Source organism: Chelonia mydas, chromosome 10 (assembly GCF_015237465.2).
Source record: "Chelonia mydas isolate rCheMyd1 chromosome 10, rCheMyd1.pri.v2, whole genome shotgun sequence".
NCBI classification, from domain to species: Eukaryota; Metazoa; Chordata; order Testudines; family Cheloniidae; genus Chelonia; species Chelonia mydas.
Genome location: NC_051250.2, coordinates 62,542,598 through 62,564,392, shown reverse-complemented (window position 1 = coordinate 62,564,392; position 21,795 = coordinate 62,542,598). Strand labels below are relative to the sequence as shown.

The following is a 21,795-nucleotide window of genomic DNA, read 5'->3' as shown; positions in this document are numbered from 1 at the left end:
TTAATGTTAGTATAAGTAATGAATGAACTGGATGTTAACTTTATTTTTCTGTGCAAGATACTACTTGTAAGATTGATTTAAAGACCTCTTTTTCTTCTAAATGATGTGAAGCAGAAGTGCCTTAGAGATATAATGCAATCAGTTTTATAATTGACAACCATGATTACATTTTTGCAATAAAATATATGCCAGCACCTCAGCAAAATATGCCTAATGCTGTATGAATCCGGCATTAATGAAGAAATTGAAAAATAAACAATAGCGGCATCTTAAGTACAAAAATCATCAAGGCATATTTGAGACTAATGTGATTAAGTACAACATGATGTGTAAACAAAGATTGTTTCTTTGGTTCAACATTTCTAATTTTTAGATAGCTTACAGTATTGCACAAGTTGTTTTATACTATATTGCTAAAGTAGTTTAGAAATATGGCATTCCCAGTTCTATTTTCTAAGAAGAAGAATATGTATATTCTTGGGATTATAGTCTATTAGTATGAGCAAATGAATTTTTCAAACTTGCTTGCTTAACATTAGATAAACTTGAGTTTGCAATATTTCTAAGCCATTTGTACATTTTGAAATAAGACATTGCAATTAGATGAATGCCTGCAGAATCGGAACATGTACTGGAGGGTTGCTGGATGGTTCTGCTTTGTGCAAAATGTTAGAAAAAAAAACTTACAATATGCCATATGATTTTAAGGGCAGTCAGGATCTCTATGGTTTGGTGAATTATGAGAAGCTCAAATGATTTAGTGACTGAGCTTCAATGTCCTCTTTTGCTCCTTATGAATGCAGACTGTAACTGTCAGACTGTGCAAAAATTACTGACATAACTTTTTAAAAATTGCTGAGATACAGATAATATGTTTGCCCTCCAAAATACCCAGCAGTATTGTATTTTGGAAACACTCACTTAAAATAGATTTCAAGGGCTAGATTCTGAGGTGCACTAGAGCTACCTTCCATTCAGCACACATGAGGTGGAAGAGCATTATTCCACTTTCCCACCTCCCAATACTGGAAGCAGGTATGGATCAACATGAGAATGACTCTGTAACTTATAACTCTTGCAGGATATGGAGACTCAGGATCCCGTCCTCTGCTCCAATGACTCAAGAGAGACAAGGTGGATGAGGTAAAATCTTCTATTGAACCCACTTCTCTTGGTGAAAGAGAAGTTTTGACCTACACAGAGCTCTTCTTCAAGTCTGCAGGGCCAGAATTAGGGGAAGACTACATAGGCAACTGCCTGGGGTGCCAGGCTTGGGGGCTGTTTTTGTTGTAGGCGACAAAAGGGAAATAGAATGTTTGAAGTAAAATGTTTGTTATTCTGTATACGGATTCATTTTTCACTAACCTCCTAGAACATTCTGGACCTTTGTAGAATCTCATAGAACCTTCCAGACTTTCTGAGAATTACGTTTTCCTTGAACCTCCTAGAATGTTGTCAGCCATCCCCACACGGGTATATAAGCGGTGGGGCATTGCCGTCAGTCAGTGAGATATAAGAACAAACTGAAGTGAAGTGAGAGCCCAGCTGCCATATTGTGAACCTTGCTTTATTCTGTAATTGGGAAAGCATGCTTGTGTTTTAAGACTTGAAGTGTGTAAATAGCGACTAATAAAAGGACATCTTTAATGAAATGCAAGATATATCTATCGAACCCCTATCTACGCAACAATATAAAAGAAATGCTGTTACTTCTTTTGCCATGCTTAACACATAATGTTTGATGACATGCAAATCATGCATCAAAGTCATGAAATGGGCTATAAATGCAATAAAAAATAATGTATTCAAAAGTTTAACAAATGGAGGGGGAATGCTGAAGACATTCCCTGCCTGAGGCACCATTTGGTCTAGGGCTGGCCTTGCAGGTCTGAATATTTCTTCACTCACCTCATCTCTCTAATATCCTGGGACAACCACAGTTACAACACTGCAAATACTAAGTGTTTAGCCACAGTTGAACAGCTTTAACAGAAGAGGCTGAGGAAGCCCCATACCAGAATATCCCATAGCCCACTGGTTACAGCACTCACCTGAAGGGTGGCAGATCGCTATTCAAATTCCTTCTTCTCATCAGGTGCAGGGGAAACTTGAACTAGGGGTGTCCCACATCCCAGATGAATACCCTAACCACTGGGCTAAAAGGTATGAAGCAGGTCCTCAACCCCCAGCTGTTTTGGGTGAACTTGCCTGAGGGACCCCATTCGGTAGGCAGCCAGTGAGCACGCCTACTGGATTTGGCCCCACACATGAGTTAAGCAGGTCAACACCTATATTCCCCTGGTTTGTGAATTGCTGTGGGGTTTAGGTGGGAGATTAGGCATCTGGGTGTCTACAGTAAGGTAGCAGTGCACATGCTCAGAGGCAGAAACAGACATGTAAGAACCTTTTTACTGCAAAAATGTAGGCACCGAGTTTAGAAAACTACAGGGTTCAGCAAGAGTTCACAAGAGTTTTGTGAATTGCTGTGCAGCCTAAAATTGGGACTTAAGTTAATCTGGGGTTTACGTAACTACATACTTCTATGAATCTAGGGCTCAGTTGGTAGGATGCGGTTTATGCTTTGTTGTGTCTGGTTCACCTGTCATGTAAGATCTCACGCTGATGCAGGGTTAATTAAAAATCTCCAGCTTTTTTGTGGCTGCTTACAACATGGCTTCTTCAGCCTCATGGCTTCCCACACAGTTCTCCAGGAGTTGTTGCTTCCAAACAGTTCACCCCAGGAAACAGTATGATGCCAGAAAGCATGTGCTAACATTTTCATATTGTCACCCCTTCTCTTTTAAAACAATAAAACACACTAGAAATAACTGATAATCTAATAGTCCTTTCAGAGGCTGACTAGTCTTGCAGTTACTGCGTTCATCAGTTTGTCTAGTTATAAAATCGCAACAACGTGGAAGTCCATCACACAAAATCCCTCAGGTGAGCAGGTCTTTTAACAATCCACCCTCCGCTGAAATTTTGTGGTTCATTGTAGCCTCCCTGATGTGGTCTTCCTCCCATCTGGTCAGCCACAGTCTCTAGGTTTCAAGTTGCTGGAGTGTCCCTCAAAACATCTTCTTCCTCCTGTCTGTCCTGTGGTATGCTCCTGACATTGTCCACTTCTAACATTTTGGCTTGGGACTCTCCTGCTCTAGAACCCTAAGATGTGTTGTCCATCCTGTCCTTAGAGGTTTCTTGTATTTTCCTAAGGTGCCTATGGTTTTGCCTCATTGTCTGTCCATTTGCACTTGATATGACCTTTGGTTTCCTGGTTGTACCACTATAACTTTGTGCCAGACCTTATCCTGTTTTGTTAATAGCCGTGTATGCACTTCGTCACCTAGCTCCAGATCTGGCAGATCTTTCACCTCTGCTGTTTTTGCTTTTTTCAACAGTTTCTTAGATTTTTGTCTTTGGTGTTTGTTTTTTTACTGCTGATTCCACTTTGCAGTTGCTTTGAGGATACCGCAGTGAAGATGTTGTGTGATCAAAATCTCAGTCTTTACTGAACTTCTGGAACTCTCCTGAAACAAACTGTGGACCGTTATCTGAACAGGTGGTATCCAGTATTCCGTTGCCAAAGGGTCTCTTTTGGTTGACCGTCTTCCCAGGATCTGCATTCATCACACTTTTTCCATGAGCGTCCTTAATTGCTCATTCATTCCTTGCCATTATATAGTCTATCTGGCTTGCCTTAAGCAACCTTCAGTTCCCAGATGTAATGAACGAACTTTGTGAATAACCTCATTCCAGCTCTTGGGAATAACTGCTCTCTCCCCAAAATATAATGCTATTCTGTGTGCACAGCTCATCTCTTATCTGAAAGAATGGTGTTCTCACTCTAAGTACTTGGTCTCTTGTCGCTGGCCGTCCCCGTAGGATCATGAGTTTCAATGTCTGCAGCCTTCTGTCTGGCTCTGTATCTCTCTCAGCCTTTCTTCTGAAACAGGTAAATACTGTACCATATTTACTGCCTCCATCTCAGTGTCTATGGATCTCTCCTTGATGGGTCTGGACAGGTACGCACAGCTCATGGTGTCTACCAACAGCAAATCTCTGGCCGGGCAATACTTGGTCTGTATGTGGATGATGCAACTGCAGAGGTACATCTGCTGTAAGCACTTTGGTGCATTGATTTATGGCTCTTTCCAAATGGGTTAGGGAGGTTTACTGTCAGATTGTATGTCTATGGTGCAAACGTAAGTGTATTGGTGAAATTCTCCATTCCCAAGGGTATTGCTAACAACTCTTTTTCAATTTGAGCATAGCCCCTCTCTGTCATGCACAATGCTCTGTTTATGAAAGCAACAGGTTGTCCCCCTTGCAGAATGGTAGCCCTGAGACCCATCCTGGATGGATCACATTGCAGCCTCAGGGGTCTCCTTTGCATAGTGATATTTCAAAATAGAAGCCTTCCCAGTCATCTCTTTTACTTCCTGGGCTGCTTGTTCTTGTTGGTCCTTCCACTCCTATTAGGTGTTGTTAAGTAACTGGATACCTCAGTCAGTTTGATGTGCTGGAATCCATTTTTTTACAAGGCATATGGTAAAAAGTCTGGCTTTAGACAGATCTGGTAGTAAGTCCTCAAGTCCTCATACTCACTATTGCTCTCCTCAGTTACTGAGTGTACTTTGGATTTGTTTTTCTCCTCTCTAGACAAACACTGGACTTCAACATGATTAAATTTGTCACAGATTTGGCATTTTTTCCCAATCTTGGCTCTGTTACAGACCTGATATGTAATTTTAGTCAAATCACTTTACCACTCTCTGCCTGTTTGCTATGTCACATTTTCTCTGTTGCCATTTTAGATCATAAGCAATTCATGCAAGGACTATTTCCTACTATGTATATGTAGTAGGGGTATCTAGATGCTACCATGATATGAATAACAATAATACATTTTGCATATATAATTTCATGCAGGCATTTTAGAAACATACTCCTCAAAAGTATAAATATTTATTTTGTTGGCACTTTAATAGCTATTTATTAATTGATGCAAATTTAGGCCCTAACCCAGCAAAGCATGTGTTTAATATTAAAGTCACTCACATGCTTACTGAATGTGCTAAAGTGTTTTGCTGGATTGGAACCACCTTAGTGTATCTGAATGGTCCCAAACTGAAAGTCCTGGCAAAAGATGATCTCTCTTTATCCACAGATCAAGTATTGCATGGGTAGCAGCCCTATAAGTTGTTGCTTTGTGCCTTCCCCATCCTGCCAATGTGCATCCACACTAACCTAGGGGGATTCCCGCTGGGACTGAGATGGAAATTGAACTAATTTGATTCATCCATTCTCTAGTATTTCTGCTAAGGCTGCCAGCTGTCGTATTAAATGTTGTGGTGGTTTCAGTGACACAGACCTTTCCTCTGGGAGCTGGACTAAGGATACAAATTCATTCCCCATAGGCCAAAAAAACAACCAGTGCTAACAGCCTGAACTGTGTACAATTCACACTGCACAAGTCACAGAATTCCTCATGAATATTGTCGCTATTTTGTTTTCTTTGAGTTTTGTACCTTCAAAATCCACCTCTTTTGCAAATTTGATGAAATTGCTATTTTCATATCAAAAACCCATGTGAAAAGTTAACTATTGGATGTTCCGATGTGAAAGCTGTTTTTGTTCAGAGAATAGACCCATTTTCACTGAAAATGGACTTCATTTAAAAAAAATGAAATTTAGCAAAATTGAGCCCATTTTTGAAGTCATAACAGCCTTGAATTCCGAGTAATTTCATGGAGTGTTTCAAAAGTTTTTTATACAGCTTGTGTAATAGGTTTCAGTCACTACTGGACCTGCGTGGATTTGAACAGAGACCTAAGCTCAAAATCTTTAGCTCTTATTACAAATACTCTGAATCATCCAGTTCCCTTTCAGAATGTTTTTGTGTACTCATTAGAAATTGCTTAGATGCAACCTTCTGAGTTGATGCTCTTTAGAGTTTCCTGGGTAGATAGGGTATTTGCTAGCTACTGCCACAACACTTACAGCTGTTAACTCAGTCTTCTGAGGTCCTCAGCTCAACTAGCATCAGGTAATGCTTTTTAAAACCAAGGTAGTGTAGAGAAATAATTATCTACAGTTCAATTTCTTCCAGAGATACTACGTGTTCTAGCCTCAGAGGTTGGGTTTTTAAGGAACTATTTCAAACTGAACATTTGAGAGAGGTTTCAGAGTAGCAGCCGTGTTAGTCTGTATTTGCAAAAAGAAAAGGAGTACTTGTGGCACCTTAGAGACTAACAAATTTATTTGAGCATAAGCTTTCGTGAGCTACAACTCACTTCATCGGATGCATTCAGTGGAAAATGCAGTGGGGAGATTTATGTACATAGAGAACATGAAACAATTGGTGTTACCACACACACTGTAACAAGAGTGATCACTTAAGGTGCGCTATTACCAGCAGGAGAGTGAGGGAAAAAAACCTTTTGTAGTGATAATCAAGGTGGGCCATTTCCAGCAGTTGACAAGAACGTCTGAGGAACAGTGGAGGGTGGGGAGGGAGGAATAAACATGGGGAAATAGTTTTACTTTGTGTAATGACCCATCCACTCCCAGTCTCTATTCAAGCCTAAGTTAATTGTATCCAGTTTGCAAATTAATTCCAATTCAGCAGTCCACTGAATGCATCCGATCAAGTAGCTCATGAAAGCTTATGCTGAAATAAATTTGTTAGTCTCTAAGGTGCCACGAGTACTCCTTTTCTATTTGAGAGAGGGTTTATTTCTGGGTGTACATGATGATCAAACAGTAAGTTGGAAACTTTCTGTGTCATTTAGTAGCAGATCATAAAATTGCAAACTCACGGTCTTAAAATGAAGGAAGAAAGGTAAGATGCTGTGCCTGGCATTGCAGTCATGCTGTGCACAGTTCCACCTGGACATTTTGAAGTATCTGAGGATACATGTTTCAATGAGTAGTGCCTAAGAGAGAGGTGGGGAAAGTTGGTTTCAGAAGGCTATTGCTTACCATAGAAAGGATTTAGGAGTGAGATCACAATAGGCATATTTACACTGGTAAATGAATGAGGAAGAAAGAAAATTGAAGGTATGTGACACTTGAAGGTTCATGAATTTTCTTCTGCTGTTGCATCTCTCTCATGTCAGTTCTAAAAGGCATGGCTTGTGTCACAAACTCATCAGCACCTTTTCTTCTGGCAAAGTTAGAACCAATCACCTTTTCCTGGTGAACAACAGTGGGGGGTGAGGGGGGGGGGAGACAGTCATTTGGGGAATGGATAACAAATCATTCCAGGTATGCTGACCTGTGTAGAAGGGACAAAACATTTTAAAAACTGCTGATAATTGTTCTGTTCTTCACTGCACTCACTGCTAAAATGGAAATAACAATGCTTACCTACTTCATAGGAGTACTAAAAGACTAACATTTGCAAAGTATTTTGAGTTCCTCAGAGGAAAGGCACTATGTAAGTACACGGTACTATTGTTGTCATTATAAATTTTGTCAAAACAGTCATGGGACCTACAATTCCTGATAATCATGAAAAATATAGAGCTCTCAGAAAAGCCTTTGTGTTGTATCATGGGCACAAGTTTTTGGGTTGTTTACTACATAGGGCAGAAGCAGTGTTTGACCCTGATCCTGTGAATTCTTGGGCACGTGCTTGACATTATGCACTGGATTAGTGCCATTGAGGAGGGACAAATCTCATGCATAAAGCTAAACATATGAATCAGGGCCTTTATTGGGATCTTGTACAGCACTCAGCACATTACCATTGTTAATGAATATTAATAACTTCCTCTTTTTCTCCAGCACCTGTTGCACACTCCCTGCGTGCCATTGTAGGAATCATAAATCACAATTAAAATAAACAAATGTGTAGGGGCACTAGGCTGCCTCTGGATGGTGAGACATATGGGTGCCTTGTGGTAACCAATTGATGGAGAGTGACAATGAAGATGGCTCACATTACTTTGATTAAAATTATGCTAATCAGGAATTTGTCCGTATAATTCCACCCCTTCACCAGAAGTGCAAATAACATGGCATATATGGTGGAAAACATCTATACTTATTCAGACCATTACAGTGAATCTGGAATCCCTCAGGAACAGTGTGACATTGTAAAAAGCCAGTTGAGATAAAATTAGATTCTAACTTAATAGGTAGATTGGGGCCTTTAAAGAATGGCTTTTATATGATCTTTTAAATTACCTAATAACCATTTACCAGTTCCATTAAATTGAAAAAGATTAAAAAAAAAAAAAAGATTGGTTAGTGCACTAGCCTTTAATTTCTGAAGACCTAGGTTCAAGCACTGACTAATGTCCCAAGCAAAAATAACTAATGTCTCCTCTGCCTTCATTCCTGCATACATAATATTAGTCTATTTTAATTATTATTTGTATTACACTAGCAGCTAGACGCCCCAACCAAGAACAGGACCCCGCTGTGCTAGGCAGTCTTTGCCCTGGAGAGCTTGCAATCTAAATAGCCAAATCAAACAAAAGGATGGGAGAAAATAATTATTATTCTGCTATTACAGAGGTGGAATCTAATGCACAGACAAGTTAAGTGACTTGGTAAAAGTCACAGAGGGAGCCTGTGGTGGAGCGGGGAATTAAACACAAATCTCCAGCATCCCAACTGGAACTTCAATCGCAAGACCATCCTTTCTCTGCCTGGCATAATTGCTGTTGGCTTCCCTCCACACTCATTAGAGATTTTTAAAGGGTTTTAAAAGGAATAAAGAACACAGTTTTATAGACTAGAGGTCCAGTCTTGCAGTCTCTGTTCAATTCTTATTCAGGTAAAACTGCCATCAAGATTTTCTAGACTTTAATGCTATGGGTGAAATCCTGGCCCCACTGAAGCCAGTGGGAGGTTTACCATTGACTTTAATGGGGCCAAGATTTCACCCTGTTGCCCTTAACCCACCATGTTTGTCTTACTGACGTCAGTGCAGAGATGACCTGTGCCTGTCGATAGTGTGGGGGCAGAGTGAGTGCAGCCGGCTTCAGCAGTGTTACTGAGCGTGCTCAGTACAAGCCAAGTAGCAACCGGAGGAGGAGGCGGCATGTGACCCTGCATACCTCCCCCATGCGTTGCCTCTGCTTCAGTGGCTCTTTTGCCTGAGACAAGAGTAGGCCCCAGTTCAGGAAAGCACTGAATTACGTGCTTAAGTCCTATCCAGTGCAGGAAAGCATTTAAGTATATGTTTAACTTTAATCATATGCTTCAATTCCACTTAAGTCAATGGAACATAAACATGTACCTAAGTGCTTCCTGTTTCAGTGCTAAGTTCCTGAATAGGGATCCTCTATTGAATCAGGTCCAAAATAAGGACTACAAAGGATTGCACATAGGAGTCTAATTCTTGCCTTTAATGCTCTGTAGTTCTTTTAACTTCTGGATATTTTGGCTCTTTATCTTAACGCTGAGGCTCAGATTCTGAACTCAGATACATCAGTGTAGCTCCAGTATATTCTCCCAATGTCAGTGGTGTTACTCGACAATTAAATGAGAGCAGAAATGGGACCTGAAGCTTCACTCTCCTTGCTCAGGAATCAGACTCTCTAGCACTTTTCCAAAAAGAGTAGAGGTGTTAATGTGTACAATATGGATTTATAGTACTGGACAGTTTGCTTGCTGCACTGACAGAAGGGGAAATGTGACTAGATGAATGGGTCTGCTTCCCTGCCTTCCTCCCCCCCCCCCCCCCTTTTTTTTTTTTTTAAATGTACACTTGATTATGCAGCCTTTGATTTCACTTCTGGAAGAGGTTCTGTCTTTTTACTAGTGTTCGTATTATCAGTGTGATTCCCTTCACTGCATTTTCATTCTTCCTAGCCATTCTCTGAAGTTTGTTTAAATATCACAGTCCGTACAGAAACAGGGCAGATACAACGTTTAGTGGAAGGAGAGTTTTTTCCACTTTACTCAAGAATGTTTTTAGTAGTATGGAAGATACCTACCCCAAATTCCCCTCCTCTCTTTTGAGGAGTCTGGTTATACTTTTGCCTGACACAATCTAGTGAGGGGCAGTTAGTTCTGTGTCTTCAGCATGTTTAAGCTTTCAGTACTTTTCTTTTGTGTGCCTTTTTGGTATCCATTGAGCTTCAGTGAATGATCAAATCTTTTAAATGGTTTAGTTGAACATTATTTTATTGCTCTCTCCAGCAAGCTCCTTACTATTGATGGTTTTACTCCTATTGGGGCATTTTATGTATAAAATGGAAGAGCGCAACTGCACCACTATAATTATAGTTACAGCTGAGCAGCTGTTTCTATCATACACCCAAACATTCAGGGGCCTATGAAAATTTGGCTGAAAAATAAGTACTTCAAGCTAAAACTTGGCACATGAGGCCCCATATTCAGAGTGAATATTTTTGGATTTTTTGTTTTGTTTTTTAAACAACATGTTTAAAAAAAATTTTATTTGGCCATTATGTAATTTATAACGATCAATTTCAATAAACATTAAGGAGAAGCAGGGATGTTTATTTTCAGAGAAGACGACATTTAACCTGTAACTATGGTTTATTCCAATTATACCAAATACTTAATGATGTAAATGTAATCATTTTGTGGGATGGATAGTGGTCCAAGACATGGGCAATTGCTCATTCTACTGTTATTGAAACACTGTATTCTGGTGGATTTAGAGAGTAGATTTGTTACATGCTTCAACGTATTAAAAAGTATTTTATGCATAAAAGTTAAGTTTATATTATAGACATTAATATATGCACAGGTTTCTGATTGGATGAAATTTTGTTAGTTAATATTTTTCAGTACACCAGATTCCATCATTAGTCCAACTGATTGGCCAATAGGAATTTCATTCGAATAATATTGTTGCTACAATTTTTAAACACCCTTTAAAGACAAAGAAATCCTTCCTTTGCCATATTATTAGGGAGACATAAGTGATGAAGTTAAAATATACAGAAGCATCACTGTAGAGCATATGTAACATAAACGTTTTCCGAAGTAGAAAGTACGTAGTAGTAGCTTCAGTAGAAAGACAAACCAGAAACATGGGTTTTTCTCTTTTTTTCCCTTCCTTCCCAGTCTCCCAACCCCGTACATCCAAGAAAGGGAGAAAGTGAATGACTTCATGTCAGTAGATTTGTGAAAAGCCAGATATTTCTGGAGTAGGTCAGCTAGCGATTCATTCTGTGGGGATTCCAAGTCTTGACTGCCACAGATGAGCTACAGAATCCACTATACTCAGCTACAGATTCAGCATTCCCTTCCTCTTCGTTCAGAATTGCTATAGATTTTTTTAGAAGTGCTTAGTCTACTTAAATAAATGTAGAAGAATTAAAGTGGCAACAGCTATTTTAGTTTGCTTGACAAATGCTGCCCTTTTATTAAGTTAATGTGTGTCTCTTGTCTGTTTGGTTTTGCATATATTTTATGCACACAATTTATTTAAGGGATTGTTATTCATCACAGGAAAGCTTTAAGTCTGAAAAACACTCTAAATGGCAAATACCAAATAGCAAAAGCTTGTTTTTTAAAACAGTTAGACATGCAATCGTGCACCTAATTTGTGCATGCACATTACTACAACTGTACATGCAATTGCACATACAAATGGCCAGAACTGTCCATTTGCATGTTCAATTACCTTCTTTATCATAACCCTGCGTGCAAAATGGTTGAACAATTACGTACTTAATAATTTTAAAAAACCTAATGTCCTAATCAGAAACTATTACGATCACAGACTAAATTAATCTATAGTGTAAAATGAATGTAGTAACACCAGAAATGAATTTGTCTTCTGGTGTTTATCTTTTTAGAAAGAAACAAGGAAAAAGTAACTCACCAATACTTCAGTAATACTTTAAAAATGGAACATTGCTGATTCTTCTATCTAAAAAAGAAAAGGATGTTACAATTTCCACAGGATGTTTTTATAGTAAAGATTTAGTATCCAGGATGTAAAACAAGTCAAAAGGCTTTGTATGATTTATACAGTCCCCTTTAAAATAAATTTCACTACCTCCTCCGACTCCTTATTCCTTGGGTAACTACAGTCTGTATTGCATGATGTAATAATTTTCTTTACATTTCCTTTCCGTGACAGATTTATTTGTCTGTAAAAAAAGAGTTATGTTTTCACAAGACAGTTCCCCAGCATGTTCACATCACTGTCCAGTTTTGTCCCTGGATTTTACTTTATTCTTCTGTTGTTCCAAAACTATCCCCCAATACGGTGCATTGCATTTTGCTTGGATGTGTTATCTAGTTTATTTTTATGTCTCCAGGAAAAAATCATTATGAACTCTAAAACCATGTGAAAGCTTGCTTGATTTTAGTGCTACTGTCATTCACTTTACCACGAACATCGTCATATAGTGTGAACTCTGCTCACCTGCATAAAACATAAAAATGTGGGCTTTATTGGCCTGATCTAAGGCCCATTGAAATCAATGGAAAGACCCACACTGAGGTCAGTGGGCTTTGGATCAGGCCCTATACAGGTGGAAGATATCTGGGAATGTGGAATCCATCACTATTGCAGCCTACATGTTGGAGTAGCATCTGCAGATCTTCCACACTATTTGCATGGCTACTGGGGCCACCAGATCATTATAAATCCAGATCTAAGCTCCTTCCCTTATGAATACCCTTGCGCTTATCTCCAGATAGCCTTCCATGCTAGTGAGGGAGATCTTTTCTACAGCATGTATGGTTGGAGAGTCTACAGTATCTACCCACAACACTCCAACCCAGCTGCCCAGCCCATGGAATCCTCTTCTAAAATTAAATGGCATGGAAGGGCTTGCATCATCCTTACACTCCCAGATGAATATTATACCTCATATTTCAGCTGCCATTGAAGTCAGTGGCAAAACTCTGATAGATTTCAATAAGACTAGGCACGTTGAATCTGCATCCATGAAGCCAATGCAAGATTTAATTCGGTGGAGCTGGATCAGACAACATCTAAACTATCAGATGGGATTTTTTCCAACGCATTGTAGATGTCAGCAATATGGATTGTGCGTTTCCTTCTCTTTACTGTGTTTGTGTACACACTTGTGATGTGTCGTTGGGGTATTCATTGTTTAGTTATATTTGTCTAACCTCTTTGAGGAAGACAGTTTAGTTATCAGGCTGCAAATGATCTAGGGGACTAGTAACAGTTTCCTTGTAACTAGAAATTGACATTCTGTCTTGGTGCCTGCTTTAGACTGCAAGCTAAAATGAACCTACAATCAAAGAGGAGGATAGTTAAAAAGTTCCCAATAGCATGGGATATTTTGCATTAAAACAACATAGTAGGAATTCAAATCCTGACTACAACCTTTTCACTGCGCTATAAAACTACACCATTCCTATTCTATTAATTACATCTCTTTCTTTTGAGAAAATGTTTGTGTGTAAATGAGTGTTTGGAAAAGGTTCAGGATTAACAGTCCCAGAGGTTAAAGACCTCTGTTCACCCACATCAAAGGTGCAGCAAGAGCATAGCAGTGAAAGTTGTGGAACTGTGTCCTACCAATGTGCCTCAAACCAAGCACTGGCTAAAATGGCAATTTGCCCCAGTTCCAGCAATCTAGACCAGCCACTGCTATAGCCTGCCATACACTTCCTTGAAACTAGGGTAAATTCCACCAGTGTAAACTGTGGCTTGCCTTCTTGACACTCGTAGCAGCACCAGTGCAAACACCATCAGTGGCTGGCCAATGACTGCTAGAATCCGGGTGATTCTCCAAGGCAGACAAGGCTACAGAACTGTACATTGCTATTTACATTTAAAAAAAAAAAGCCATTGTGACAGACTTGTCATCCTTTTTACAAAACTATAATAAATTTTGGACAAAGAATGCCGTGTGAGGTATCATTTGAAAACTCATAATCTGCTGAACATTATTGTCCTGGTAAAATATGTGTATTGACTTTGTATGTAAAGTTATAAGATTCTACTGCATAACATTTCTGTAACATGTTCCAGAGTTAGAAAGGCAGGCCAAACCAGTTCTTCAAAGACAAAAGACATACTGACACCCGGGCCAGGTATCAGCATAATCAAATGGACAATCATGAACTATCACCTGGTTATCTAGCCATTCTTTGGCAGGAAAAAGGGTGTGAGCAAGAACTTTACACATTGACAATGAAACAAACTTGCTGTCACCTGAACCTTGGCTGGAGATAATCTAAGAAAAGAGAAGGGTAGAAGAATCAGAAACAGTGACCTCCAAATATACCTCTCTCTCCCTCCCTCCTTCTCTACTCACAGCAGCTACAACACTTGAAAGACAAAGGAAGCATCATTGCACTGGGGGAGGGGTCTTGGCTGGGAGGCTTGTTAGATAGTTCAGACTGCTGTAAGCATAATGCAAGTTGAAATCTTTGCTTTGAATCCATTTAGCATGCAAAATTAGGTATTAATTTGGGTATTATCTTTTATTTTCTTTGTAACCAATTCTGACTTTGTACCTCATTACTTGTAAGCACTTAAAATCTGAAGTTAGTAAAACTTGTTTTATTGTTTTATCTAAACCAGTGTGTGTTTGAATTGAAGTGTTTGGGAACTTCCACTTGAGATAACAGGACTGGTGCATATCATTTTCCATTGATGAAATGACAGACTTTCTATGAGCTTGTATTGTCCAGAAAGAGAGATCTGGGCAGTACAAGAGGCACATTTCTGGGGAAGGTCTGGAACTACACAGTTGCAGCAGCACAGGAGCCAGCAAAGAGAGCTGTAAACACGGGGAGTTTGAGTGGGAGTCCTGTGGGAGGAAAAGAGGCTGGATACTGGATGGCTTGCAGAGGATTGCAAGGGACAATAGGAATCAAGAGGACTTGCAGCCAGAGGGAACAGGGGATAGACTGGAGAATTGCACCATCGCCAGGAAAAGGCAAGTCTACGTGATTGGGGACTCCTTACTGAGAAGGATAGACAGGCCTGTAACAAGAGCTGATCCAGAGAACAGAAGGGTGTGCTGTCTGCCGGGTGCTGAGATACAAGATGTGGATCTGAGGCTGAAGAGGATCCTAATGGGAGTGGGAAAGAATCCGCTGATTGTCCTTCATGTGGGAACAAATTATACGGCTAGATTCTCACTGGAACGTATCAAGGGAGACTATGCCAGGCTGGGGAAGATGCTTAAGGAAATCGAGGCTCAGGTGATCTTCAGTGAGATTTTGCCGGTTCCTAGAGAAGGGCAACAAAGGTGTGGCAAGATTATGATGCTCAACAGATGGCCCAGGCACTGGTGCTATAAGGAGGGCTTTGGGATGTATGGCCACTGGGAAGCATTCATGGACAGAGGACTGTTCTCTCGGGATGGACTTCACCTGAGTAAGGAGGGAAACAGAATTCTAGGATGGCGGATGGCACAACTGATCAAGAGAGCTTTAAACTAGGAATCTGGGGGAGATGGTTGGGAGATGTCCAGGTAATCTCCATGCCGGATTTTAACATTGAGAGGGAAGAAAACGAAGTAAGAAAGGATACAGCAGTGGGTAGGAGAATGGACATAAGGAGGAAGGGTAGTGTAGATACCAGTCTAACAGGTGATACTGGCGGTAGAATGTTTGTGCCTAATTGGGTGAAGAATGTGAGCGAGGCCAAACAGCAAAAATTAAGATGTTTGTACACTAATGCGAGGAGCCTAGGTAACAAATAGGAGAAACTAGAGCTACTGGTGCAGGAAATGAAACCAGATATTATAGGGATAACAGAAACATAGTAGAATAGTAGTCGTGACTGGACTACAGGTATTGAAGGAGTACTTGTGGCACCTTAGAGACTAACAAATTTATTAGAGCATAAGCTTTCGTGAGTTACAGCTCACTTCATCGATATGCATCCGATGAAGCGAGTTGTTGCTCACGAAAGCTTATGCTCTAATAAATTTGTTAGTCTCTAAGGTGCCACAAGAACTACTGTTCTTTTTATGGATACAGACGAACATGGCTGCTACTCTGAAACCAGGTATTGAAGGGTACATGCTGTTTAGAAAAGACAGAAATTAAGTCAAAGGTGGTGGAGTAGCATTGTATATCAATGATGAGGTAGAATGTAAAGAAATAAGAAGCGATGGAATGGATAAGACAGAGTCTGTCTGGACAAAAATCACATTGGGGAAGAAAGCTACTAGAGACTCCCCTGGGCTAGTGCTTGGGGTGTGCTATAGACTGCTTGGATCTAATCTGGATATAGATATTAAACCTCTTTAATGTTTTTAATGAAGTATATACTAATGGGAATTGTGTGATCATGGGAGGCTTTAACTTCCCAGATATAGACTGGAGGACAAGTGCTAGTAATAATAATAGGGCTCAGATTTTCCTGGATGCGATAGCTGATGGATTCCTTCACCAAGTAGTTGCTGAACCAACAAGAGGGGTTCCCATTTTAGATTTGGTTTTGGTGAGTAGTGAGGACCTCATAGAAGAAATGGTTGTAGGGGACAACCTTGGTTCGAGCGATCATGAGCTAATTCAGTTCAAACTAAATGGAAGGATAAAAAAAATAGATCTGTGAGTAGGGTTTTTGATTTCAAAAGAGCTAACTTTAAAAAAATAAGATAATTAGTTAGGGAAGTGGATTGGACTGAAGAACTTGTGGATCTAAAGGCAGAGGAGGCCTGGAATTACTTCAAGTCAAAGTTGCAGAAACTATCAGAAGCCTGCATCCTAAGAAGAGGGAAAAAATTCATAGGCAGGAGTTGTAGACCAAGCTGGATGAGCAAGTGCCTTGGAAAGGTGATTAAGAAAAAGCAGAAAGCTTACAAGGAGTGGAAGATGGGAGGGATCAGCAAGGAAAGCTACCTTATTGAGGTCAGAACATGTAGGGATAAAGTGAGACGGGCTAAAAGTAAAGTAGAGTTGGACCTTGCAAAGGAAATTAAAACCAATAGTAAAAGGTTCTATAGCCATATAAAGAAGAAGAAACCAAAAAGAAGAAGTGGGACCGCTTAACATTGAGGATGGAGTGGAAGTTAAGAATAATCTAGGCATGGCCCAATATCTAAACAAATACTTTACCTCAGTCTTTAATGAGGAGCTTAGGGAAAATGGTAGGACGACAAATGGGAAGGAGGATATGGAGGTAAATATTACCACATTCGAGGTAGAAGCCAAACTTGAACAGCTTAATGGGACTAAATTGGGGGGCGCAGATAATCTTCATCCAAGAATTTTAAAGGAACTGGCACATGAAATTGCAAGCCCTTTAGCAAAAATTTTTAATGAATCTGTAAACTCAGGGGTTGTACCGTATGACTGGAGAATTGCTAACATAGTTCCTATTTTTAAGAAACGAAAAAAAAGTGATCCGGGTAACTACAGGCCTGTTAGTTTGACATCTGTAGTATGCAAAGTCTTGGAAAAAATTTTGAAGGAGAAAGTAGTTAAGGACATTGAGGTAAATGATAATTGGGACAAAATACAACATGATTTTACAAAACATAGATCATGTTAAACCAACCCGATCTCCTTCTTTGAGAAGGTAACAGATTTTTTTAGACAAAGGAAAGGCAGTGGATCTAATTTACCTCAATTTCAGTAAGGCATTTGATACGGTTCCACATGGGGAATTATTAACTAAATTGGAAAACATAGGGATCAATATGAAAATTGAAAGGTGGATAAGGAACTGGCTGAAGGGGAGACTAAAATGGGTCACACTAAAAGGTGAACTGTCAGGCTGGAAGGAGGTTACTAGTGGAGTTCCTCAGGGATCAGTTTTGGGACCAAATCTTATTTAATCTTTTTATTACTGACCTTGGCACAAGAAGTGGGAATGTGCTAATAAAGTTTGCAGATGACACGAAGCTGGGAGGTATTGCGAATACAGAGAAGGACCGGGATATCATTCAGGAAGTTCTTGTAAACTGGACTAATAGTAACAGGATGAAATTTAATCGTGAAAAGTGCAAGGTCATGCATTTAGGGATTAACAACAAGAATTTTTGTTATAAACTGGGGACGCATCACTTGGAAGTAACAGAGGAGGAGAAGGACCTCGGAGTATTGGTTGATCACAGGATGACTATAAGCAGCCAATATGATATGGCCATGAAAAAAACTAATGCGGTCTTGAGATGCGTCAGGTGAGGTATTTCCAGTAGAGATAAGGAGGTGTTAGTACTGTTATACAAGGCACTGGTGAGACCTCATCTGGAATACTGTGTGCAGTTCTGGTCTCCCATGTTTAAGAAAGATGAATTCAAACTGGAACAGGTACAGAGAAGGGCTACTAAGATGATCCGAGGAATGGAAAACCTGTCTTATGAAAGGAGACTCAAAGAGCTTGGCTTGTTTAGCCTAACCAAAAGAAGGCTGAGGGGAGATATGATTGCTCTCTATAAATATATCAAAGGGATAAATACCACAGAGGCAGAAGAGTTATTTAAGATCAATACCAACGTGGACACAAGAACAAGTGGATATAAACTGGCCATCAGAAAGTTTAGATTTGAAATTAGACAAATTAGATTTCTAATCATCAGAGGAGTGAAGTTCTGGAACAGCCTTCCAAGCGAAGCAGTGGGGGCAAAAGACATATCTGGCTTCAAGACTAAGCTTGATAAGTTTATGGGAGGGATTATATGATGGGATAGCCTTGGGATAGCCTAATTTTGGCAATGAATTGATCTTCAACTATTAGCGGTAGCTATGCCCAATGGCCTCTGATGGGATGTTAGATGGGGTGCGATCTGAGTTACTACAGAGAATTCTTTCCTGCGTGGCTGGCTGGTGAGTCTTGCCCACATGCTCAGGGTTTAGCTGATTGCCATATTTGGGGTCGGGAAGGAATTTTTCTTCGGGGCAGATTGGCAGAGGCCCTGGGGATTTTTTGCCTTCCTTTGTAGCGTGGGGCACGGGTCACTTGCTGGAGGATTCTCTGCACCTCGAAGTCTTTAAACCACGATTTGAGGACTCCAATAGCTCAGACATAGGTTAGAGGTTTGTTACAGGAGTGGGTGGGTGAGATTCTGTGGCCTGCATTATGCAGAAGGTCAGACTAGACGATCATAATGGTCCCTTCTGACCTTAAAGTCTATGATTCTATGAACTGGGAACTTGCTTGTATTGCCCTGTATGGAATTCACGAGTGACTGACCAGAGCAGTCATGTAACTCAATGATTTTGCATGCTAGAGGCTGTGTGTGAGCAGGATCAGGAGTGGCTGTTCTCACAGTAAATAAGTGAAAAAGGCACCCCAGATTGGGGAATTGAGGGAACACAACTCTTTAACAGTCCAGATTGTACCCTGGGTAATGTCACAGGCATTTCAGCAATCAACAGGGAATTTCAATTCATTTTTTAGAAAAATATTTCATACAGTATGGAATTTTGCCAGTACTCAGATGAATCACGATCATGCTTCCACTGCACCTATTGGTGAACAGTTGAGCCCTGGAGTGCCCATGCTGGGTGTCTGTAAACACAGAGCTCTGCTCATGTGCTGTTTTTTGACAAGCACAGACATTTGATCATAACAGTATTATGTTTGCTTTTTAACAATTAACATTAAAAACCTAACCCCCAAGCTCCTCATGATTTACTTACTGACTCTGGTTCAGCGTCTCAAATATTTATGCAAGTGACATTTCTGCACAGAAACTCAGCATCATCTAGTGCTCGAATGAACATGGCCAAGGAGGTGGAACCAGTGATCTAGACACACACACACACACACACGAAGGAGAGCTACTTCCTTTAACACTCCCCCACTCCCCAGAAGTGTGGCAGAAGCCCACTTTGAATGGGGGTGGGGCAGAGGTACACAGTGAGACCTAAATGTACTAAAAACCATACTAAGCACAGGGAGTGGGAAGAGTCGGAGGGAGCGGGAGGAAGTCAGCGGTCGAGGTGGGTGCTCTGCATGGAGTGATGAGGGGAGCTACTGAGACTCAGGAGGGTAGGGGGGGTCCCAGAGTTAGCACGTCTCTTGCCAGTAGTAGGAGCTCCTAGCCCCAACCTGATCACCCCGATTCCTACCTCCTCCTCCTGATCACCCCGATTCCTACCTGGCCAATCCTGGGTGCTGCGTCGGCCACTCCAGCCCCCTGAGTCCCACTCTGGCCTTTGTCCCCAGCAGCTATGGGCCTTGCCTGGCCTGAGCACGTGAAACAACTTACTTAAGAACAACATGCAGGGGGAGAAACATAGATCAGCCCCCACAATACTTCCGTTGCAGGCAGACTACTGACCTAATCACCACCTCACCAAGAACATCAATGATCCAACTCAGGGGAATGGCCAGTTCCTCCCTTGCTTTCCCATCACCCTTGTCGGCTGCCCTGAACTAGCCTGCCTTGCTTGAGCAGTGTTGGGCTCAATGGTAGCACATTGCACTCCCTTTCTGTATGGGTCAGATAAGTAATGGCAGAATGTGGCTGATGATCAATTCAGTGAGCACCCCTATTTACGGGAGTTCCTCAGTCTTACTCTGGCTCCTGCAATACTTCTAAGAGAAACCCCAAAAAAACAAGTCATGCACATTGCACCAAATGTGACATTGATTGGAAAGGTGTCTGCCCACGAAAGGAGATGCTATGTCTCAAATACTATGGTGATGGGCAACAGTGCACATCCATAATATAGATTAAATTAAAATAAGGTACCACCATGGAGGACACTCCATGAAAAATTACTGCCATATGTAAGACTGAATATTGAAACATTCTGGCTGCTGTCATTTGGAATTTCAGTACCAAGAGTCAAGGTTACTATGGGGGTGGTTTATTACAGCTCTCACTAGATGCTTGCAGAGATCAGGAGGTTCTCAGTAAGAAATCACTGGAGGATTGGGGATGTCTTTGTCAAGTCAGTCTGAACTGATAAATAGAGAACTCTCTTGGATAAAGTATATTTGGGAGGCACTTTTAGTAGATGAAGATGAATCATAAGAGAATGAGTTTTTTTAAGGTGACTATGTTGAAAATATTTTCTCAGAACTGCAAGGTCCAGTTTTAGTTTCCTGAGTATATTTGAAGACCCATCATATATAATTCAGAAAACCCAGCTGTATGTCTGAAGAAAGGGATGTTATAGTCATAAGCAGAGCAAATTATTTCCTTAACACCTGGTGAAAAAGTCATATTAGGTTTTTGAAAAGACAACTATCTGTGTTAATGGAAGCTTTAAAATGAAAAGGAATAAGGGCTTGAGCCAATGCCCACTGAGGTCAACAGGAGTCTTTTCATTGATTTTAATGGATGTTAGATTGAACCCTATGAGACACAGGACTGAGATTTAGGGTACCAAAATATATTGAGACAAAACATTTTTACTTGCAGTACTATGACCCTGGCTGTATTCACCAGTATCTCACAGCCCTTTTACTACTTTTCTCTGAAATATCTCTAACTCTACCATATCAGTAAAAAGATATCCAGATGTTCTGTATAACACATGCCCAAGTGAGAAGCTGAGCGTTGTGACTTGAAAAATTACACAGTTCATTAGGGATACACCAAATGGTTCAGACAAAATAAGAAATAGCCCACACATTGGCCAGAAACTCAAATTAGATGTGGGATATTGGCAGCACAAGGTAGGATAGGTCTGTATTTCCAACTGAGCACTCAGAATTCCCAGTCACGCAGATCCCAGTTATGCTGAGTGAGAGCATTTTCAAAGCAACTGGGAGCTACTTTAATCTGGTCTTGCACAGTGGAAAGATCTGGCAGCAGCTCATGTTCCATCTAGGCAGGACTTGGCACTGATCCCTGTGCCAATTCTGGAGATGGCATCTAAATGCATTTGACATTGGACTCTTCTATTCCAAACTGATCTGGAGTGTGTATGTGTATGAATGTACATGTGATTGTC

At 40.5% G+C, this 21,795-nt stretch overlaps 1 long non-coding RNA gene across 1 annotated transcript in view; it reads right to left on the bottom strand.

Moving 5' to 3' along the window:
- Positions 1-21,795, bottom strand: part of LOC122462066 — a 155,670-nt gene that overhangs the window by 49,206 nt on the left and 84,669 nt on the right. Inside the window, exon 2 of the long non-coding RNA XR_006284407.1 lies at positions 11,816-11,863. This is a non-coding gene — a long non-coding RNA (uncharacterized LOC122462066). The remainder of the gene's footprint in view (positions 1-11,815; positions 11,864-21,795) is intronic.